Here is a 24,092-nt window from a genome sequence, read left to right as displayed (position 1 = left end):
CCTGTTCCAATTGACTTGCAGCATCACTGTGGATCTCACAATAGGAAATGCCCAAAATATGTGGGAAATGAGAAGTTCTAATGAAAGAGACAGTTATTAATATTGTGTGATATTGATGTAGGTAGAAGATAATGATTCTCCTCAGCACACATTTAAGTGCTAATATTTAAGTGCTAATATTTGAAAACCTGCTGCCAAGAATTCAAGCAAATTTCTCAGCGTCAATGTTGATGGGCAATAAAAAGCAGCATTTAAATTATATTTAAAGCATAAATGCTATTTTAAAACTATTTATTAACAATTGCTGCAATTCATACATTCCCCACCCCCACCCCTTTTCTCCCCACCTCCACCTCATTGCTGCTTCTTTATAATTTTATTTGTTCATCTTCCACATCAAAGGCCTGGTAGTCTATAGAAAGCAAATTAGGAATGCATTATTTTCAGCGAAAGAAGTCTCAGTGAGACTCATAATTTTATTTTATTTTTCCTGGCCCGTGGAATAACATAAATCAAAAGGAGGAATGGTCCACCTTCTGTTTTGACTACTTTGACCCTCTTCAACCCCTGCCAATTTTTATCTCATTTTTGTTTAACTTTGTACATCAGAGTTTAATTTTAAAGCTGGTCCAGAAGACAGTGATGTATAGGTTACATCAAGTATAGCTTAAATTACCCTCTCCCCAGTGATTTGAAGATGGGCGGGGGGAGAGGAGGAGGTCCCCATTCCTGCAGCAGGGTAGCAACGCAAAGGAGAAATGGACAAAACCTGTCCCCTCAAACGAGCCACCCCAGGCTAGAGGAATATTTCTGCCACACCATCCTTTATATATGTGTGTCTCAAAGTATTTTTTGACACACACATGTGAAAGCAGAAATATGGGTTGCAATGAAATGATAAATATAGGGAAAGCTGCCCCATAGACTCACATCTGGGGGGGCTTTGATTCCAGCAAAACTGTCAATTCAGTTTGCCCCAATGATGACTTGCGTTTCATGGGTGGTGCTTGCCATTCTGAAGATGGAACATATGCTTAGCAGACTAAAGAGGTGGTTGGGTTTTTAAAAAATGTTCTTGTCGTGCCACTGGATAAATACCATCTTAAAAACTGATAGGGTCGAATCCCGATTGCTTAACTCCCATTATGCAATACTCATCCCAGGGTATGCACAATCTGAAGTCCTGTGGGTCCACCACCTCAGTCAAGCAAAGCAGATCTGGGTCTGTCCAATGTCTGGGTGGATGATGACCACATGTTCTCACCCTGGACTCCATGATGGAGGAAAGGCAGGATGTGAATGTAAAATAAAGAAATCAGTAAATAAATATGCTAACTCCTTTTCAAGGAACAGAGCACAGAATTCACAGCCATCGGTTGTGGTGATGGCAACTGGCCTGTTTAACAATTATTGTTGCTGCTGCTACATTTATTTATATCCCACCTTTCCCCCAGACCAGTACTCAAAGTGGCTTGCAGAAATTAAAACGACACAGATACAAATCCAAAAGAAATGAAAATAATAAAATACAAAAAGTATATCATGCACATCTAACATGAATAATCTCAACCATATGTTGGTTGAAACCCAGCCAGTTAAATGCATAAGTTTTCCACCTTTCTTCTTTCTACCTTGCATGTTGACTTCAAAAGGATAGGGTGGTTCCAAGGGGAAGGTTTGAGTACACCTGCTTTCATGTAGATGCAGAGCCTTTGGAACTAAACCCCTGCACAGAATGTGGCTGTCTTGTTATAATAACAAAAAAAAACTCACCACCACATCCTGATCCCCAGAACCTGCAGCCCCAGGCAGTCAGCTCACTTTGCTTAACAGTAGGGCCGGCCCCAGCCAGACTTCAAAAGAAAGTTACCAGCACCTTACTTTATATGTGTTCTGCCTAGCACAGGGCAATATGCCCAACTGAAGCAGGAACCTGAGCCTGAGGATCATGGAGAAATGAAGGCAGAGTGAAGAGGAAGCAGAAGAAAAATGTGTGCTGCCAGGGATTCTTTAGCTGTGATTCCTGCATTGGAGGGTTGGACTAGATGACTTTTGGATCCCTTCTATATCTATAATCCTATGATACAAAATAAGAAAGAGGAAGGTGTGAAAGATGGAACTATAAAGAAAATCAGTTGTATACTTGATGGGGATTCAGAATGGGTTCCCTGTTAAAGGTGGTCTATATTGTTTGTTTTCTTTTTTCCTTTTAATAGTTTGTGCCTTTGTGTTATTGTTTTTTAAACTCTTGTTGTGAGCCTCCAACTGAAGCAGGACCAGGACTTGCCCTGCCATTAGGCAGAGTGAGGAGGCTGCCTCGGGCAGCAGACAATGGGAGGCAGGGAATGGGAGGGAGTTGGTGGAGGAGAGAACGGCAGGTGCCGTGCATCCTGCCCTCAGGTGTGTTGGAGGATGCCATCCCATTACCAGTGCTTAAAAAAGATTCATCTGCCCATAGAAAAGGTACGATTCTGCTGCTCATCTGGTCACCTTCCATCTGTCGCCTCAGTGAGCAAAATGTCATGGACCAGCTCTGGGCAGGAAAGTGGTAAATATAAAAATACAGTGGTGCTTCAGGTTACAGACGCTTCAGTTTACAGACTCCGCTAACTCAGAAAAAGTACCTCGGGTTAAGAACTTTGCTTCAGGATGAGAACAGAAATCGCACGGCAGCGGTGCAGCAGCAGCGGGAGGCCCCATTAGCTAAAGTAGTACCTCAGGTTAAGAACAGTTTCAGGTTAAGAACAGACCTCTGGAACGAATTAAGTTCTTAACCCAAGGTACCACTGTAAAGAGAGAGAGAGAGAGAGAAAGAGAGAGAAAGAGAGGGAGAACCATGCTGCTGCTGCTGCTGCCCACAACCTAAGAGGCAGTGGTGTGCACCAACCTGGATGGGTTAAAAATAAGGATTAGACAAATTCATGGAGGAGAAGGCGATCAGTGACTACCATCCACAGTGGTTAAGCTCTGTCTCTACAGCTGGACGCAGCAATGCTTCTGAATACCAGTTGTTGGAAACCACAGGAGGGGAGAGGCCTCTCGTGCTCGGGTCCCTTCTCGCAGGTTTCCCACAGGACTCTGGTTGGCCACTGTGAGAACAAGATGCTGGGCTAGATGGGCCATTGGCCTGATCCAGCAGGACGCTTCTTATGTCCTTACGTTCACCTTAGGTCAAAAGAACTGCTCTCCTATTGTCTACAACTCAAAGTTTAGCACAGGGCCATTAAAAGGAGGAAACAGAAAATGATGGAGGGAGACATAGCAGAGTGCGGGTAAGCTTAAGGAATCCTCCCAGGGACCATTCACTGCTTATGAGCCCACTGCTTATGAGCTAGCACAGAAAACCCCAGTCTGATCTGCAGCTCTGAAAATCCCTCTTTTCCAATTACACGCCGCAGGGCTATGCATGCATTTTGATGGAGTCAGCCAAAAACCACAAGGAGAGCCCTGCAGCAGCAGACCACAAAATGGGATTGGCACTTGTGTCTCCTAGGAGTTGAAGTTTCAGAGCTCCTTTATCACGTGACCTGCTGACCTGAAGATAGCAAAACTGACCCCGTCTGCATGGAGGAGTCTATTGCTAAGATTCCCCAGGGAGCACCCACCAGCTGCAAACTGATCCAGCGATTAACCCTTGTGTGCTTCGGATGTAACGCGGGAGTCACGGCAATAAAGCTTTCTCTGCATAACAGATCCTGCGTTTGTAAATTGTTGCTCTTATCAGCTACACTCGAGGATGTGATTCCTTTCTTCTGGGTGAAACCAAACTGCCAAGCTGCTCTTAGGAGTGGAGTCTAAATTTATAAAGGAAGGGATATTTATTTACTGGTTTCTGAGGGATGATGGAAAGGGAAATCTTTTAAAGGCAGCTTACTTTGCAATTGCCGTCCTCACTGTATACTACACACCCGACAGAACTGGCAACATGGTTACAAGAAGGGAAGCAAATAATTTGCAAAGTTGCCACAAAATGTTCTCTGTAAGAAAAATCTGAGGCTAATTTAGGATGTCTTACTCAGGCAAAAAAAACCAATAACAACAAACAACAATCAGCTGTGGAAGTTGAATAGTACATTAAAAGTTTATTGACATTTGTTTGTATTCCCATACATTTAGATCTTCTGCCTTTAATTGCTGCAGAAGTCAATCAGATTCACATTTGGTCATCTTTAGGGGCAGTGAATGAGCAAGAAGGGTTTTCATTGACTATTTTTTTAATTAAAAAATTAAAATATGATGGTAGAATTCTGGTTGTGTGTTTTTAAGGCTCGGTTAACACCTTGGAATTGTGGTTTTGTAGCCACTTAAAAGCAGGAGTGTGCTGCTGTAATCTGAGGCCCCATCTGCATCATTGATTTAAACCACTAAGAGAACACTTTAAAGCAGAGGTTTTCAACCTTTTTGAGTCCATGGCTTCCCTAACCAACTACATTCTTTCTGAGGCACCTCTGTGGGGCCCAGGGGCCCACTTATGTCGCCCCTTGCCTGCAGAGCTGGCAGCATCTCACCACTTTTTGAACACCCTCCCTACAGCACCCCTGACCATCATTCAAGGCACCCCAGGGTGCCACAGCACACTGGTTGAAAACCACTGATTTAAACAGTTATGGCTTCCCTCAGAGAATGCTGGGAAAGGTAGTTTATTAAGGGTAGTTTGTTCAGAGTGCTGAGAGTTGTTAGAAGACCCCTATTCCCCTCACAGAGCAACAGTTCCCAGAACAGATTACCCATCAATCCGTCTTCCCAGAAGACTCTGGGAGTCATCGCTCTGGGAGGAGAAGACAGGCCTCCTAACAACTGTCAGCACCCTGAACAAACTACAGCTCCCAGAATATTTGGGGGGAAGCCATGTCTGATTAAAGGGGGCTCATTGTGCTTTAACCAATGTCCCCACTGTGGAAAGATGTGTGGATCCAGAATTGGCCTCTACAGTCACTTACTGAATCATTGTTAAAACCGTCTTTATGGAAGACAATCTTACTCGCCAAAGAAGAATTAGAAGAAGACATGTATAGTGCAGATGAGGCCTAAGATTCCAAGCAGTGCTGCCATTTTTTTCACCTTCTGCTTCCATTCTAACAGCAGCAGGGATCTGAGGAGAATCCCAACAGTGAGGAGAAGAAGAGGAGAAGGGTTTTGAGATGCTGCAGGAAGAAGGAAGGCCTTCTCTGGGAATGGCCCCAAACCAATAGGACTGCAAACTGATTTCCCTTCCGAATCTGGATTTTCCCAGGCCAGCAGTTTTTGAAGACTGCCTCATCTTCGCTCTCAGCTCCTGGATGCCCTCTCTCCTCTCTCTAACATATTTCCAGGACACATCTCACCTTGCCCTGAGGGGAGAACACAGCAACGATTCAGTGAAATTATCTCAAATGAGGGGATATTTTCCCCCTCGTTCTCTCTCCTGTGGGCTTTCTGTGGAAAAAGAGCATTTAGCTTGTTAACGACCATTAATATGTACCATCATATATTAGGGGGAGTTAATACGCAAAGGAGAAGACTCAACCTTTCAGTTCATTAAATAAAACAAATTTTCAAAACCGTCTATTTACGATAGTTGGGGAACTGTGAGGAAGAGCTGAAGGCAGCAGCGCCTGCTTCGCCAATTTGAAGACAAGATGGGAAATCCTTAGAGGAGAAACATTTGCATGTTTGGAAGATGCACATTTTGGACACAGATACATCCAGGATGCCACTGATCCTTTCAAGGAACCACTTTCAAAATATATTTTCCTTTTATAAGATATCCCCCTTTTAAAATCCCACCAGGGACCTTCTTATAAATGAGGAACTACATCTCCTGGGATTGGACCAAGCTGGAAAAGTATGTTATTAAAAAAAAAATACATAGCAGAATGCAGAGCAATATAATTAGCCCATTTCTTTTATTTTTTTGTTATCTTTTAAAAATGTATAGCCAAATTTTAATTAAGCATATTCTCTGGATGTTTGAACTGTGCAAGAATAAGGAAAGATAGTCTTGCTGTATTTCCAAGGGATTAATTGTATCAATTTAAGTCTCCTTTTCTGATCTCTCTTATTGCAGCTGCTTGTCTTCCAGAGGTATCCACGACACCTTGTGTGAGATGCAGAGTGGTGTGTGTGTGTGCGCACATCTGTATCTGGGATCAAAATCCACAGCTTCGAGGTGCATTCTTATCATTACAGGAAAGAATTTACACAGGCAATTGCAAAATTCTGTTTGATGCTAATCTTTGTGCATGGAAATCAGTATAGGCCTTCCATCCCAAAAGCCCCTGATCCATTACATTATTAGCATCATCGTGGTTCCTATTTGTTAAGCTGTCATTTGGCATGCATAAGGAAATGAATGTATATCTATATATATCCTACTTGCAAAGTAACATCTCCTTGCTGCTTCAGTTCAATATCTCTGCAACAATGGGGCAGGTGCAAATAAACATGATTCCAAGACAGCGCTCATTGACCTGCCCAGTTCCCGAACTTTACAAAAAGAAAACATTTTGATTAGGTCACCGTTTTAAAAAGCCATATAATAAAGGTCTTCTATAGCATGTCAACCCAGAAAGCATTTAAAACAAAAAACCCAGTCCAGCTTTTCTTGACCTAGTTCTCACTACGGCAATAAGCCTGTGTCTGGGTTGCACCATTTGAGACTGCAGGCAGGGACTGACATGTTGCTTGCTCCTAAGATTCTCTCCATATAGAGAAAAAATGGTGGAAGAGAGAAGGCTAGACTATAACCCTTCTTCCTGAGATCCAGTTTTCTAAGTGCATGGATATTATTATTATTATTATTATTATTATTATTATTATTATTACCAGCCATCTTTTTTGCTGACAAGGACTCAAGGCAGGTTACAGCTAAAATAGAAACAGCTAAAAACATAGGGCACATGGGGGAAGCAAGGATTTTAAAACTATCAACAACAACAACAACAACAGTAATACACACAAGGTGCCAGTACTCACCATGAATGCCTCCCTTGTTCTCTTATAATGGCAATGGCACCCACCTGAGAGGTGCTGGAACTAAGTTCTGGTGAGTTCTGGCTGGGGAAAAAAGCCCTGCACACAGATATGATCTATTAAAACATGCAGATCATTACAGTAAAACATTGCAGTGCCAGCCCTTTCCTTAGAAACAGTCAGTTTCCAAAAACCTATTGGAACAAGACAGTTTTTTTATTGGGAAGATGGTAATAATCAATCTTATGTATCACATTTATGGAAAATCTTTAAATAAACTGTTGTTGTTTTTTAAAAAAAAAGCAGCAAGAAAGTCTCCATCTACTAACGGAAGGAGAACAAGGGTTGGGGGGAGTCTTGATCTTTCTAAGAAGGGAATTCCAAAGCCTGGGAGCAACCACTGAGAAGGCTCTCTACCAAGTGTGCCTGTGAGGGTAACAGGATCAAGAAAAGGGTTCCCCCCCTAAGCTCTCAGAGCCTGGGCAGCTTGATGTGAGGGAATATAGTTCTTCAGGTGCTGAGTCTTTCCATTTTTTAATGGAGGCGCATCCAGTCCTGTCAGCTCCCACTAGCCAACTGGAGCATCACCACCAATATTTTTGCAGACAAACACAGAGGTGTGTTTGTAACCTACGTCTCGTAGCTAAAGAGGAGTGCTTGATCTCTCCTACACTCACACACTGGACCCTTGTTTCTTGCAAGGTTCTCTGCCAGCCCTCCCTGGAGAAGCTTCTGGGCATTGAACCCGGGACCTTCTGCCTACAAAGCAGGTATCCAGCCACTGAGCTACAGTCCTCTCCTATCTTACCACTTTACCCGGACCTTTAAGGAGTGACATGTTGCATAAGTGGCCCAGAACCCAATGACTTCCCTGCAATCACCTTTGAAAAATAATGTGACGCCCTTCCGCATGCAAACTTCTGTTCCCACAGGGCTGGCTCAAGAAAGTTTGGGGCAAAAGGGAGATTGCGCCCCCCCCAAACCATTTCAAGGAATACCAACTAAGCCAGTGTGGTATAGTGGTTACAGTGTTGGACAAGGACCAGGAGACCAGTGTTCGAATCCCCACTTGGCCATGAAGCTCACTGGGTGTGACGTTGGGCCAGTCACTGCCTCTCAGCCTAACCTAAATCACAGGGTTGTTGTTGTGGGAATGTTCAGGGATGCAGGAGAAGATATATTGTTTGATTATAGCCTTTCCAACTTGTGTAAACAAGTTCACGATTTAGCAGAGTAACATTCCCTTTTTTTAAACTCACAGCGGATGCGTTTGCTCAGGCTCTCTAAAGCCTCTATAATATCTGTTCTGGTATTTTCCCCTTATTCCCTCATAAAAGATAAGACACGACAGTCTTCTATAAAAGTATAAAAAACAGTTTACTCACATTCTGTTCACAATCAGATCCCAGAAGGCAGACTTAGCCTAGAAAAGTAACATACACCTGGAAACTATCTCATAAGGAGACAGTCCCTTTGTCCTCTCTTGGCTGGAGGCCAAGAGAGCATCTTTGGCTAAACAGATGTTGCTTCTTTGATGCATGTAGTCATAGAGAGAGAGATGGCTGCCCTGCCCTGTGCTTTTGTCATTACCTGCACAGGTGAGGCCACACCGACCTCTAGTCACATGCAGAGGAAGTTTGTCCTAGTCTAGAAGGAAAGAGGAAGTTTAGCTGCTGGCTGGCCAAACATCCCTCCCCATGTGTAAACATGTTCACTCTAGGAATGTTGTACTTGACTGCTCCTGTGTTTCATATCCCACAGTTGTGGGGGCTGAATGATAAGGGGTGAACCATGTATGTCACCTTGAGCTCCTTGGAAAAAATGGTGGATGGTAAAATGTATTTATCGCTTACATCTATTTCAGCAGTGGCAGCAGGCAACATGGCCCACTCAGCTCTGTCCCTCAGCCTTTTGTTGTTCCTCCCTGACCCCTAGCATCGGCTGCCTGAGGTAGATTTTTGTGACTCAAGATAGGGTCATCACTGCACTGGAACCCTAATCCTATCCTGACTGGCAGCAGAATTCCTGGATTTCAGGCAGGGTCCTCTCCTGGTTGAACCTGGGGCCTTCTGCCTGCAAAGTGTATGCTCTGCCAGTGAGCTTCAGGGCTTCAGTTCCCCACTGAGAGATTTACCCTTTAGAATCCTAAGGAGGGAGCAAAACCCAGAAAAATGACAGCTCACAGTTTCAAAATTGAACAAGACATCCGCCAAAAGGCAAAAAATGAAAATTTAAAAAGCAAGGAACGGTGACTTATCAGGGACACTTGGAGCACAGAACCCAGTCCCAGATTTACCACCCACTGAGAAGTAAACCTAAATGAAAGCACCTGGAGCAGGGCTTGATTTGACAATTGTGGGGTGTGGGGGGGTGTAAGGGAGGGTGCAGAGCCAGCTCCTGTAGAAATTAAAAAGCAAAGCAAAAGCCCAGAGTGAGGCCGAAACTCCATAGCTATTGGAACAATTACAGAGCACACGCATCCCTTCTGAACAAATCGACCTTTTCCTTTTCATCAAGTTGCAAAACACTAAAGGTTAAGGAATGTTTGAAAGGAAGCTAATGCTTTTTAAAATGGGGAGGGGGGTAGATTTATTCAAGACTCAAGCAAACTTTGCGAGGAACCATAAGGCGCTAAACACATAAATTCCCCGATTCCAATAAAAAGAAAAGAAGGTGAATATGAACAGGCACATGCAATCTGTACATGCAATGTTTTTTTTGTTTATTGGAAGGATGAATGAATGTTATGAATGAGTGTTGCTTCCAGGACGACATGAAGTTTGAAAAGAATAAATAGCCAACGAGAGGCACCTGCCCCAATGCTGGTTAATTGCAATTTTTAAGCCACATTTCTTTGTCTCTAGTGTACGGGGATGACATGAGTACAAGGAGAGCAGATCAATGATGGTGTCAGATTTTCTTACTTTCCACGTTGCGTTTGACCTGGATGGCACGAACGGTAGTCACAACTAACGGGGAAAATGAAACCGCCTGTCCTGCTTTTATCACCCTAATGAGCACAAACAAAAATATGTAGAGAAACGCTTTCCCCAAAGTTCTCGAGGTTACTGCTCCAATCCTTCAGCTGTCCCTGAGCGAGCAGGGACAAATGTCAATTGGTACACCACGCAAAGGATTTGTGGGACAATTCAATCTTTACCCTAAAAAAGAAAGAAAAGAAATTGTGTGCAATAACAACAGCTGCAACAATAATAGCCTTAGTGACAATCATCGGAAATTAAAGAGAGACTAGGAACAGAAGACATAAAACTACAGCATCTTAAAGACTTAACCATTAATGAACTCTGTTTTGTGGCTTTTGTAGGCTGGAGTCCACATCATTGAATGGAAGTCTGCAAAAGCTTCTGCAAACATGGAATCTTGTCAGTCTTTAAGGCGACCCAAGACCATTTTGCATTGGATAGCGATGGAGGAGAATTTCAATTCACATCACATTTAAAGGTGGGTCTAACTTATCCACACTTTTTGAAACAATATAAGACAATATAAGAAACATAGCAGGCCTTCAAAATTTGCACTGCTCTGGATTTTGCAACGCAATTCTCTGATCAAGTAATGTGCTAAGAAATGTGTATAGGTGGAAACAACATACAGGAAAAATTAGAGGTAATTGCTTTGCAAAAATGTGCATATTAGGCAAAAATGCACAAGGACGCACTAGTGAATCTTCATGAGCAAAAACAAACAAACTTCAAATGGATGTAGAAGTGTGGATAATTGAATTTAAGATTGGGAAAATGACAAAGAGGGAGAAACAGAAATTGACAGGTTTGCCCATCCCTAGTGCCTGATGGAACAAATACAGCTGCCCTTCTGGAATAAGGACATAATCCCAGTCTGACAAAAGGTCCATTTCATCCAGTGTCCTATTTTAACAAGTGGGCTCCAGACACTTCTGGAAACCCATGATCAAGGAGCTTGAGTTTAGTGTTCTTGCAAACTATTTCATCTAAACACGATCAGCTTCCTTCTAAACCTACTGTGAACAGTCCTTGCCCTCAACCAGAGCCAGTGTGGTATTGTACAGAAGATGCTGAACCAGGAGGGCCTGGTACAAATGTCCCATCCTACAGCTCCATAAGTGACCACAGGCAAAGCAGTATTTCTCAGCTAACAATTCTACCATCTCATTCTGTGGCACATGTAGACGGGGCATTGGTGTTCTTCAAAATGTGTCATCGTCCCCCCCCCCATGTATGGTCAGGGCAGGTCCAACACATTTTGCTGCCTGAGGCAGAATGCTAACACCTCTCCCTCCTCCAATTCAAGGTGCGTAGTACTTGAGGAGGGCCAAGTTAAAATCCCACAGTCACCTCTTATTGTTGTATTGTCACTTACGCTAACAAAGATACCTTTGCTGTCCCTTCTTGACATCCAAAACAAGCCGTCTGAGGCACTCACTACACTCTGCCTGATGGTAGGGGCAGCTGTGTCTAGGATGTCACTCTGCCTTGGTGCAGCCTCCACCCTGTTCCAGAGTGGGGCAGGCCTGTATGGATTAAAATTGAATACTGGACACACATGCCCAATTCCATGTGCCACCTTCAAAATGCTTACCTAAAATTACAGTTGAATTGGATTAATAAATGAATGCAAGATACTAGAGCTTAAACGGGGCTCTGGAGATGGTGCAATCAAACTTCTCGAGATGTCAGCACAGCACTTAGCAGTATTTAACAGTTGCATAATATATGGAAATTCACTTTTGTGTTCCCATGCTGGGAGATATTTCATCTGCTGACATTCTGATGGCGTCATGCAGCAGTACAAAGCAGGAGAGCCCTGCCAGGGGGGAAAAGTTGGCAACCTTAGTCTCAGCTTTTCCATGGCTTGACCCCTGCGCTTGAAACTGTAGCTTTGCTAAAGGGTCAGAAAAGTCCTTGTCATCCCCCTCCATTGCACTGCAACGGCAGCTATTTAACCAGCTTACACACACCGTAAACTGTGTTAAATCCAGATACTCAGAAAATCCTGGGAAGCGAATCATTTCTGTTTCTCTTCCCTAAAATCCTGTTTGCTAAAACCCATTTGGTAGATGAGAGAATATTTTTTTCGTTGTGAATAAGTGCTCAGGTTCATTCAGTCATTCCTGTTAACTGCCAAACGCGCCCCCTTTCTCCAGCATATAGGATTTCTATGAAAGCATGATTTAATTTGCAGTTAATTAACTCATCAAATCATCATTCTGATTAATCAATTAATGCTTTCAGACCCAACCGAGACATTTGTAATTTCTTACGAATAAAGTGGGCCCTTTTTAAAATTCATATGGCATGGTGATCAGCCGAAGTGAATGACAGGCAGTGTAAGTGATGCTTTGGACTAAAGTACATGGGATGCTCCTTCAATTAAAGTTTGAAAGCACTAATAGCCATTGATTTGATTCATTCATTAACTACAGATTAAAATGTTGAGTTTACAATCAGAACTCATCCATTGTGGGGAAAGGGTGAGCAATACGTTTAGGCATGAAGCATTGGGTACAAGAGCCTTGGAAGGGTTGCCGTAATACTGGAATGTCTCTAAGCATGTACAAAGTGTTTTTCCATCATTGGTGAGCCTGAAAATAGGCTCTGGTTTGTTTGTTTTTCAAAATGTTGAAGTATTCTGCACAGTTGGGAATCTGTGGCAAACAGACTTGGGGGGGGGTGTTGGGGCAGTCATGCCCTCTAGATGCTGTTGGACTACAACTCCCATGAGCCACAGCTCAAACAATGGTCAGGGATGACAGGACTTTTAGTTTAACAGCAACTGGCAGGCAACACATTTGCTACCCCTGGCAAGGTGTCAACAGAAATTCAACTACACTCTTTAACCACAGACAATTGAGGGACAAACGAAATGGGTGTGTACAGCACAGGCAGAGATGCCTCTAGAATAACTCTCTTAATGATGATGTGCATCTAAGCAGCAGCAGCAGCACCCGCCCCAAATGGTAAAATGGTTTAGCTCCAGGCACCTCTTCATGATCAGAAATAAACATTCCTGGGGGAAGGAACCATAGCACAGAGGGGTGGGATTGAGCGCGCTCGCTTCTCCTGCAAAAGTTTCCAGGTTGATGCTTGGGCATCAGCAGTTGCAAAGGGACCAAGGGATCCCAAATACTTGCTGCGGCTCTGGGTCGCAGACAAGCCCCGCGCAAAAACGAGTTTGCAAAAAAGACGAGCTGGTGCCTTCGCAGCGCGCGCAAACTTGGTTGCAGGGTCGCAGGAAACCCCTCACCTTTAAGAGCTGTGAAAGGCAAGAGTTTAAACGAGCGTCACTCTCCCTCACAACTCTGCAGGGCAAACTTGCTCCCGGTGCCCTCCCTCTCCTTTCTTTTCAGGACGGATAAAGGAAAGTCCTTCCTCTGCGCAGCGGCGCGTTGTTGAACTACGGAACTCGCGCCCGCAGGAGGCAGCGATGATGGCCACCAAACTGGATGGCTTCAAAAGTGTATTGGACAAATTCGTGGAAGGGGATAAGGCTATCAGTAGCCGCCAGCCACTAAGGTCATGCTCTGCTTCCACAGTTGGAGGCAGCAATGCTCCTGAATACCAGTTGCTGGGAATCACTGGGCTCTTGGGCTCGGGTCTTGCTTGCGGGTTTCCTACAGGCATCTAGGTGGCCACTGTGAGAACAGGATGCTGGACTAGATGGGCCACTGGCCTGATCCTGCAGGCTTTTTCGATGCTCTTTTCTCCCTTGCATCAGGTCACCCCCGCCCACCTCCACCTCTTCTCCTTAAGGGATAGTTATCATGACAGTTAACATCCAGGAGAGTCGTCTTAATCCTCCCATCAATGAAAAGCAAAACAAGTAATCGAGCAACAAAAGATGTTTTTAATCGTTGACAGCCCCACTTTTTGCTAAGGAACCCCCGGAGACCCTGCTGGAAGGGCAGGCGCAGTTAGGGGCGCGCCCCACCACCAACGCGTGCCAAGGGAGGGGGGGGGGTCTCTTTCGAATCCACCGCCTGCTCTAACGGATGTCTGTCTTGGAATCCAGAAATGCCTTTGCTTTTTGTGTCCTAGACAAAAGAGAAACCCCCTTGTGTCTCTTGCGAAACCATCCCAGTGCCGAAGGAAGGAGGAAAGGGTCGTGGGGCCGGGAGAGGATTGTCTTGCTGTAAATCACCCATCCTTGTCTGGGACTGCTAGCGCCTCCGCCCTGCTTAAGCACATGCGTAACTCTCACCAAAATAAGTGAGACTTATTCGTTTTAGTGGATCAGTGCCAAAAAAAAATTGTTTAATTGTTTTACACAGAGGCGTTTAAAAACAGCACATTATTTTTTTTTAGAAAGAGTGAGTGGGTGGGTGTGTCAAAGACGGGGACATAAAGAAAATACGAATTCTTAGTCTCTCTCTTTCTCACACACCGTTTATGCTATGCAATCAAATGACTTGTGCTTTCTTTTTTAAGCGAATCAAGCTTTATTGAGTATATATTATAGATTTTTTTTTTAAAAAAATAAATAAATACCACATGGATGGATCTGGATATCCTGAGCCAGGATCCTAAAAACGTTGCTCGTGGTACTTGCTACGCTTGCCCTTCTTTTTAAAAAAGCAAGCAAAAGGGAAAAAGAAAAAGAAAAGAGCAATCCCATTTATGCAAAGGCGTCCGCTAGCAAAAACTTCCTAAGGGTGTGTGAAATTGACTAATCTCTCATGGCTTAATATAAATAGCATTTGCTGTCGCCTCTGGTGGCGTTGCAGGATCCGTGTCTTTCCTCCTCCCTCCCGCTGCCCAGCGAGAGCGCACCGCGGCTCTGCCAGGCGTTAACTTATTTCTTCCCAAGCGATGGGCAATTGTCTTCTGCAGAGATTTCTCTTCGCTGCTTCTCTCTCCGGCGGGAGAACCATCTGCAGCTTCCAGCTTTCTGCAAAAAAAAACAACCCCTGAGAGCTCTCTCCGTTTGCGTTCAGGCTGGGAAGCGATCAACCCAGAACAGGACGTCCCAGTTACAAATTGAGGGAAGCGGGCGCAAACAAAATTTTTCTTTTTAAGGAACCAAAATTCCTGCAGCTCGATCCAGGTTGAATAACCTGGTCGGCTTTAGTGGATTTAAAAATAATATATATATACCTTCAGCTGCAATTAAAACAAGCTAAAACAGGGTTTGCAGCAGGTGAGGTTTTGCAAACTCCCCACCTGGAAAATCTGCACTGCCCCAACCCCCAATTTGATGCTCTCAGTTAGGAAAGAGTTTAGAGACGGCCTCGGAAAGTGGTGCTTAAAAGCCATCCCCCCCCCTTCTTCCAGAAAGGTTGTGTTTGTGTGAGCGCGCGCGCATGTGTATGCCTATGTACAGGATATTATGTGTGTGGCCTCAGCAGGATGAGAGCAGAAAACTTATCCAGGGAAGCTTATATATCCCCTTGGGACTCTTGGGAGGGCTGCGTGTCCGTGCGTGATGCTCTCTAGTTGTCCCTTACGGCCGTGGCACAAAAGGGAATCGGGAAGGCGCAAGAGCCACTTTTCCACAACAGCCCCGCGCAGAGGGAGGTCAAGGCGCGGCGTTGCCGCCGCCCTTTCCTGGGCGCAAAAGTCCAGAGACCGGCTGGGGTGTGTGGCGCTCCTGAGCGCAGTTGGGGAGGTGTCGTGGGCAACTGGCGGATACCTGCCTTTGCTCTGCAAACCGTTTTCATTGGCCAGCCCTTGATCTGGGGCTCTTCTGACTTGGCCCCCATTGCACTGATTTACTGGGCGCTTTAGTTCAAGAAGGAGCGCCTCTGGCCAATTGTAGCCTCTGGCCAGTTTTAGCTTCTCCTGTGTGTGGTGTTTGTGTTAAGGCGCTTGGTGTTTCAAGTGCACGCACGCACGCACCTCGCAAGAGCTCCTTCCAGACAGCGACTGGGATGACAGGGAAAATAATCTGGAGAGGGTTGTGAGATGGGATCTGATACAAAGGAAAAACTGAGTTTCTTTTAAACATCGCTTCCTCTTTTTTCCTTTTTAAGAAAGCGGGGAATGGCAGTAATCCAGAGAGGCAAGGCAGGCACTGAATCCGAGCAACATTCCCAATTTAAATAAATAAATGAGATACATAAAATCGAACTTTTCCTCTCCTTGCAGGACTTGCTGAGCCCGTTTGCAAAACCTAAAGGAGTTAAAACAACAACAATTATTTTGCAAAGACCAGCAGAAGGTGGGAAAGGGGGTTGTTAAAGAATTGCTCAGACTCTCCAGATCAATGGCTTGTGGGGGTCATTTCCGACGTGGAAGTCTTTTGAGACTTGCGCCCCCCCCCCACACCTCTCCACATGCTGATTGCAAACGGTTTTTTAAAGTTCCAAGCTCTGGATTTCTGGGCTGTTAAAAACCAAAACCCTAAAAACTGTCGGAGTTATAACCACCACCGCTTAAGAGGCTCGGCAGACAAAACATCTGGTTCGTTAGGGCAAAGTTGCTGGAAAACAGAAAAGAAAACTTTGCTGCCGTGCAAATTCGCTTACCAAAACAATTTACATTCGAGAAAAGGTTCTTAGCCAAAATGAACAAACTTAGTTTCCTTTTTCTTTTTAATTTGTATCCGAGGGCTCTGGGAACCCGCAAGTAATTTCCAAAAGAAAATACGTTGTTATTGTTGCTGTTTCATAGCACTTGGGGCAATTTCCCCCAGAGCTCCGCCTCCCACATTTCAGGATTAATGATTACTTTTCCAACTATTTCCCCTCCCCACCAATATTTCCACCACCCTTCAAAAAAAGAGAAAAGAACTGAAGGATGTCATTGGGAAGGAGTGAAGAAGGAGTTATGGGAGGGGGAGTATTTTTTCCCAAGCCTACAAAAACCTCAGACCCCTCATATTTATGTTCATTCATTTCTCCCTTCCTTACTGTTCGTCAAGGAGGGGAGGGGGGGAACACACCCAATATTTTCTTTTCCTTCCCTTGGGAGAAATTAAAATTAAACTTGCAATTAAAATCGGGGGAGGGGGTGGAACTAGTTGTTGCTTCACCTTAGAACAAAAGAAAATGTTGGCACAGGAGGGGAAAAATTATTACCAAGTTGCTTGTTTTAATAGACAGGCAAGATATATTTATGTTACACACAGAGACACACACACACTTCCCTGGACCTTGCCAATTTCATTCTGCCTTGCCTGTTTACACTTACACGCACACACACAATATATTAGGGAGAAGGGTTCACAGCTTCTTTAAGAATGAGTATCTGATTCTTAATACTACAAATACAAACTTTCTTGGGGAGATGGTAGGAATCAGATCCCAGTCTTAAAAGGTCGGCCGCCACGCACGCACACGCACACGATCATCGCCTTGCAGCCTTCTCAATAACAACACGACTACCTTTGCTCATGACGTTGTTCTGCAATGTATTTCTGCAAAGCTTTAAGCCTCCAGACTCTCTCTCTCTCTCTCTCTCTCTCTCTCTCTCTCTCTCTCTCTCTCTCTCTCTCTCTCCACTCACAGGCTTGACCTGTCCTCTTTGCAGGATCAGATCCTCAAGTTCCCTTAAGCCCTTGGCAAATGTAGGGCTTTCCCCCCTCTTTTTACTCCCAGTTTTATTACTCGAGGCCTAAGCAACACTCCTACAAACAAAGTACGCAATACTTCTTGGGTGAACTGTTGATTCCTTCTTAATGACGTTCAACGCGAAACGACCGGGTTACTGCAAGGATTTGGGGAGGTTAGGTGTTTGGCTGTTTGTGCTTCCAGCAAGAGAAAAGATGTAGGAACTAAGGCAGGTCCTCTACGAAGCTGGTCCCAGCCAGCAGCGGTGGCAAATCTGCGTCTGCGTAGCCATGCCCAGTTTGGTACCCACGCCTCAAATACCTAAGGATAGATCATCCTTGCCAGATTGTCTGCCGCTGAAAAAGGAGGCAATTTCTTTGGAAGATTTGATCTTTTCGAAAGCCAAGTCCTTCCTCTAATTCTGCTAAAATCATCAACCTTCCCAATGTAATTACGACCGTTTTAGGAATACTGGTAATCAAGCTTTCATTACATATAGGTTTCTTTTATCTAAAAAAAAAAGGGGGGGAGTGTATTTGAGAAGTGAACTTTCTTGTGACGTTACAACCCAGTAGGATATTTTCTGCTTTGTTTAATAAAACGACAACTTCTCATAGCAAAAAATGTCAAAAGTTCCTTTAAGAAAATATAAATAAATATAAATAGTTATAGATAGGTGTGTAAAGCCTAGCAGACGTGATCCCCTACGGGGGCAAGTCGCCCCCCCTCCTCCGAAAGAAGAGGGGTTTTATCTGAAAACTGCCATGTTTAGCAGACTTCTTAGTTTCAGACCTGTGCAAAGGTGGCACCCCCCCATCTCTCCCCATCTGAGCTACCGAAGTTCTCTGAAATGCTATGCTCATTCCCCAATCCCGAAACGGCAACACCTCAATTAAAACAATTGCATTTTACGTTCTTAGTTCCTGATAAGAACCATCAAGAGAGTCTCCTCTTTTTGCAAAAATAAAAAATAACCCCCCCAAGAATAAGCCAAACTTCTCAGCCCAAATTCTCCAGCGCCTTCCATAAGACTCATTCCATATAGAGGTAAACTCTCCCAGGTTTGAGTCCCCGGAACAATTAAGACTAAGGAGGTGAATTATAAAGGGAATTCTCTTCCTCTCCTCCCATTTTACATTATAGCTCTCTGGTTTTACCAAAAGAAGAAGAAAAAAGCGAATATTGTTTCTGATACGTGGGGGAAGGAAGATCAAGGTTTTCTCTCTTTTTTCCTCTTTACACCTAGCACCATGGGGGGGGGTATCCCCTCCCTGCAAATTCAATGCCATTTTGCAGGTATTTGACTAATTAAAAAGAAGCAGTTTCACTGGGCCTGCCTTGCTAAAATGCAGATCTTTCTAATTTAATAGCTGCAGGGAAAATGTGTGTGGGGGGGGGGACCTGCAAGGGCTAGACGACTTGTAGTGCCCCTCTCTTCCTGTCCAAACTCCTCTGCCTCTTTCCATCCATCCAATTCTGGACCACTGTTTAATAGGAAAGTGGTCCATGGCATCGTCAGGATGCAAGAAGAACACGATTAGAGAATGAGGAGTAGATTGGTTGGGGTGGGGTGGGGTCACAAGTTTGTGTTGGGTTCTTGTGGTCCTTCAGACACACCAGGGGTTCCTGATGCGACACTCAGCTCAGGGGGAAGTGAATCCAATGAAGAGCAGGATCCACACTACTTGTGGCGGGGGCGGGGGCGGGGGCGGGAGCGGGGAGCGAGGTCAGAAAGAGGTCCTTTCCCTCCCCCCCCCCCCGTTTAAAATTCTGGCTTACTACGCATTTGCAGGCAAAACCGCCTCCCTTCCTGGCCAATAAAACTGCTATTAGCTGGCCCTTCTTCTAATTCTAAAACATTGTGGCCTGGAAGAAAAGGGAAAGTTTTGCTTCGGTGCAAAAAGTTAAAGGATCTCTCCCGCTCGGGTTGCAAAACAGGCCTCTATCTCTGTCCGGACCTCACGGCTTTCAGTTACATCTTGTCTAACCCAGATATCGCCTAGTGTACCCCCGCTCCTTTGGGGAAAAAACCCACAAATACACACACACAACCCTAATAACCACGAGCGATTCTCACGCTGAGCAAAAACTCTCAATAATAACAGTCTCAATTTCGCGCGCGCCTTGCTTTGGACACCCGCGCATTCTCCCCTTTAGGATCGTGTGCAGCTCTCTGTAGCTGGTCACACAAACCCCGTGCGCTTTTACGCGGTTTGACAAGCATGTATTTTGGAAAGCTGCTCCATTTCTCCGGACTTTGTTGGGTCTCTGTCTCTCTGCTCTCCCCTCCGCCGCCGCTTCAAGACTTTGCGCTCACATTTGCTGCAAAGGCAAGCTGACCCCTTCTTCCCTGCTTAAGTTGCCCCGCGCGCGTGAGTTATTGGTGCGGAATCTCCCAGCCTCCCGTTCCGCCTGCCCGGTGCTTGCAGTTGCAACGCGCGCATCCCGGGTGACACTGATGGATGCGCCAATGGGGGAGATGGACAGATGTTGGGGCGGATCTAACGGCATGCAAAGCCAGAGAAGCAGAGGGAACTCGGAGAATCGGGATTGCGGGGAAATAAAATAGAAAACTCACTCATTCCTGGTACACACAACCCGCCACCAACCCACCAGCAAAGTCAGAGAGGAAATGTTTCTTCTTCTTCTTCTATTATTATTATTATTATTATTATTATTAGGGGGTAGGCTAAGGGTTTGCTAAGCAAGCCCTTATCGCCTCTCGCAGTGTCCAGATCCTGGATCCTGCAACAGCAAACCGACGCCAATGCAATGGAGCCCAGCGACCCTGGACAAGACAACTCACCCTCTTCTGCTCCTAGGCAAGAGAATTAACATTCTCCCACGCTGGCGGTGGCAATTTCCCGAGGACTGCAAAATACTTTTGCTCTCTCTCTGTTTGTGCATGTGTGTGTCTCATCCTAAGGGACCGTCTCTCTCACCCCTCCCTTTCTTAAAAAAAAAGGAAACCATCCAACAACAGCATATTTTTCCCTCCCCCTGCTACTCTTCAATGTAAAAAAAAAAGAAAAAAGAAAAAGTACCTAATCCCTTACCCCGCACAGCAAAACCCAACATCTGAAAACATCTGTACCGAGTGAGGGTCTTGGGAGGCATCCCAAAATCTTCAAAGACTAGGACAGACTGCAGTGTGTTTCTTAATATATATTTTTATAAAAAAACACCTTACTGTGAAAAAGTGAGATCACTCTTTCCCCCCACTCAAAAAGCACGAGATTACACACAAATTGTTATCATCATCATCTTCATCATCATATTATTATTTTTTTTAAAGAGAGGAAAATTCTTTGCTACTGATGTTTGCTGCGCTTAAGCAAAAGGATCTGGGTCTCCAGGCGCTTGCCCGGGCATTGCAGGGAGCTGTTATTAAATATCTCTCAGCCACACAAAGAAAAGAGAGCGGGGAGGAAGAGAGAGAGAGAGAGAGAGGGGGGGGAGGGGGTGCAATTGGCAGTCGAGAAGGTGCTTGGCTCTACCTTCTGATCCATGTTCATAAAGCACTTGAAACGCAGTTAAGAGTCCATCCTCTCTTCTCTGGCTCCCCCTCTTCCCTCCTCCCTCCCTTCCATTCCCTCTGCCGTACCCTATTGCAAGCCAGGAACACCCAATCGAACGCGCAGCGCATCGATTCGCCAAGCGCTCTTTTGGCAAGGGATTTCTTTTTCTTTCTTTCTTTTTTAAAAAACCCACCCTCCTAGATCTCTTTCCCCCACCAATGAACTTGGACTTGCAAGGCGGGGTGGGAGCGAGCGAGCGACTGAAAGAGCCTCTTTAAAAAAATAAAATAAAAATTTTAAGAAGTACGTGGTGTGATGTGTGGTGAAGAAGAAAACCTGGGAGGCTTGTTTCTTTTTGCAATGGACCAAGATTAGCTGGTCTTTATTATTATTATTTTTTCTCCTCCCCTTCCCCGTACTGTTTGCAAAGATTTCCTGGGGGACCTTTGCAAAGATGAGGACAGAGACGTGAAGGAAGGCAGGAAGAGGAGAGAGGGGGGCGGGAGGGGGGAGAGCTCCTAAAGTGGATCCCCTCTGCAGCAAGAAAGAGGATTGCAAGCCGGAAACCTTGGATATATGCTTGCAGGAGCCTGAAAAAGCACCCAGCAAGGAAGGTTGGTAAGTCAGGGAAGCAGCAATGCCAAGAGGGGGGCGTGAATCCCGGAGGGGCGCATGAATGCTCTGGGCCCCAGAGAGAGAAACGATTGGAGGGGCGCTGCTGTTTCTTTCCTTTCCTTTTTAATGCTGGGTCCTGGGTGAAGTGTTTTGTTGTGGGGTAGGGGAGAGTTGCACGTGCAACCCAGCTCCTACTTATGCTTGTTCGGGGGCAAGTACCACCGACTCCTGCGGAACTTCTTCCCAAGTCAATGTCTCTCTCCTCCCCACCCCCTCGAAAAACCCCTTCCTTTACGTTGGTGGACTCACGAATCCTAAGTCCCGGGACCCCTGATGAAAGCAGCAGGGTCATGTTTCAAGGGGGCTTGCACCCCCTAACAAGGAGCTTGCACCTCTGTTGCTGGACTCCTGCTGTTGACCTGTGCTGATATTATTATTATTATTATTACTACTACTACTACTTCCAGAGATTTTGGCATGCGGAACACAGTCCTCCAGCCTAGAAAAATACTTTGCCCCTTCTGTGCTCTCTCTCTCTCCCCCCAATCCCCCGCCCTGGTGCTGCCACTGAATGGGGGGGGGGAAGAGAGTTTAGAGGCGCCTGGCGGTGGTTGAAAGGGAAGGGAGGAGGAAGCACCCCTGATAGCAGAGCTGGGCAGACCTTCTCCCTTCCTCTCCCGCTGGCCTCCCTTGACAGATTTGCTGTCAAGGCCTGGATGACCGGAGGGCGGCCGCGTTTCAGGAGGGGTGGGCAGGCGGGAGAGGCTGCCTGGAAGAACTCTGGCTCACCCCTTCCCAGCCAACACCCCCCCCCGCGCCTGCCAGCCACCCCCATCCGCATGCCTTCCACGCACTTCCCAGACTTTACTTTGCTGGAGGAATTCTCCTCCGAGCTGGAGAGGAAGGAAGATGATGGATTTCTTATTTCTCCCTTTTGGAGAAGAAGAGAAGGATCTCTAAGCCACGGGGTTTTTGTTTAAGGGGGATTATTTCGAAGGAGCTGTCTGAGAAGGGACCCTGGAGCAACATAGGGCGGAGAGGTCAAGAAATGGGAGCTTTCCAGGAATCCCCCCTGGGGATGTTTGGAAGGGATCTGGACTTTGGGTGGGTGGTCTTTGAAGCTCACGAGATGGGCTTCGTGATCCAGGTGGGATAAGGGGAGACCCAAAGGATGCCTTGGAGAGGTTTAGACGGGGGCTGAGAGGGCGTTTAGGATATTCGTAGGGGGGTATCCCCATCATTGTCCCGTTGGCCTAGATCTGAGATTCCCTCCAGACCTCAGGGGTTTGCAATGGGAGCGGGATCGGAGAGCCCAACCGAGGTGGGACCTCCAAACTCCTGTCGGGTGATGGGACGAGAAGTCTCAGGTATTTTTCCTGCTCCCAAAAAGAGCTCTGTCTGGGAGGGGGGCACAGGGGGTCCTGCCAATGCTGTCCTGGGGGTTCCCTCTGGTTGTGGAGGTGGGTGGAAAGCTAGGAGATGCAGCCCGAGCACAGTGTGTGCGTGGAAAGGTGAGTCTCACCTGTGGGACGGGACGAGGAGCCGCTCTTCCTCTCCTCCACTCTTGGGGGTTCAGGCGCCGGGCAGAGACTTCCATGGGATACCCAAAAGGTGGCTTTCAGAACTCTCACGCGTGGTGGCTGGGGCGAAGTGGGGGGGGGGGGAAGAAGGACGGCCCACCAGTTGGGTAGGGGAAGAGGCATGCTCCTCCCCTGCTTTCCTTGGGCAGCTTGGCATCTGAGACAACCCCCTGCCCGCTCTGCTGCTGCAGACTGGGCACCCTCGAGATCACTCGCCCTAAGCTGATGGGCGCCGTCGAGGCTGCGGGTTGAATTGAGCGGGGAGGGGACGGGTTGGAGGAGGAGGGATCCTCCCCCCGTCCCTCCTTGTCTCCTCCCCCTCCTCCCGGCTGCCATCTGGGGAGGGGGAATCCCCTCTCCTGCTGCCTCCCCCCTCCCCACTCCAGAGCGCTCTTCTTTCGCGCGTGGCCCCCGCTGCGTTGCTGGGCGGCTGCCGCGCGAGGCGCAAAGAGTTAAGGCGGCAGCGGCAGCTTCGGCGGCAACGGTGATGGGCGCCCCCCTCTCCCTCCCTCTCCCTCTCCCCGGCGACTAGTTGGAGTCACGCTGCGATCATCTCTTTTTCCCTTCAAGCTTTGCCTGTTGCCTCCGCCGAAGCCGAAGAAGCCGCCGCTCGCCGAGCCGTCGGAGCGCCGGGCTGGAGAACTGCAAGGCTGCGCGCGGCGCTTCCAAGAGCCGGCCGGCCGCTCCAGCAGGAACCCTGGAGGGCGCTTGATGCCGTGAGCTCCCCGAAGAAGACCGGAGGAGGAGGAGGAGGAGAAGGAGGCGCCGCCGCTACCGTCGGGCCGGGCTGGGGGTGGCTCCCCTCGGAAGGACTCCCCCAGAGGGCGCCTCCACAGGGCTGACCCCAGTCCTTGCGCTCCTTGCTGCGGGGCGATCTGTCAAAGTCCCCCCTCCTTCGCTCCTTCCCTCCCTCCTTCCCGCGAGCAGCAGGGCTGTCCTTTGCGC

General features: G+C 46.6%; 2 long non-coding RNA genes across 2 annotated transcripts; both read right to left on the bottom strand.

Annotated features, from left to right (window-relative positions):
* Nucleotides 1-4,056: 4,056 nt before the first annotated feature.
* LOC309537875 lies at nt 4,057-23,719 on the bottom strand. Its single transcript, XR_014222024.1, has 4 exons — nt 23,090-23,719; nt 13,195-14,835; nt 6,955-10,112; nt 4,057-5,330 (listed from the first exon to the last, which is right to left on the bottom strand). It is a non-coding gene; the product is annotated as an uncharacterized lncRNA (long non-coding RNA).
* LOC309537904 lies at nt 15,895-20,234 on the bottom strand. Its single transcript, XR_014222057.1, has 2 exons — nt 17,387-20,234; nt 15,895-17,338 (listed from the first exon to the last, which is right to left on the bottom strand). It is a non-coding gene; the product is annotated as an uncharacterized lncRNA (long non-coding RNA).
* Nucleotides 23,720-24,092: the final 373 nt, after the last annotated feature.

Source organism: Podarcis vaucheri, assembly GCF_965113315.1.
Source record: "Podarcis vaucheri genome assembly, chromosome: 7".
Lineage (NCBI taxonomy): Eukaryota > Metazoa > Chordata > Lepidosauria > Squamata > Lacertidae > Podarcis > Podarcis vaucheri.
This window is presented reverse-complemented; position numbering and strand designations above follow the sequence as displayed.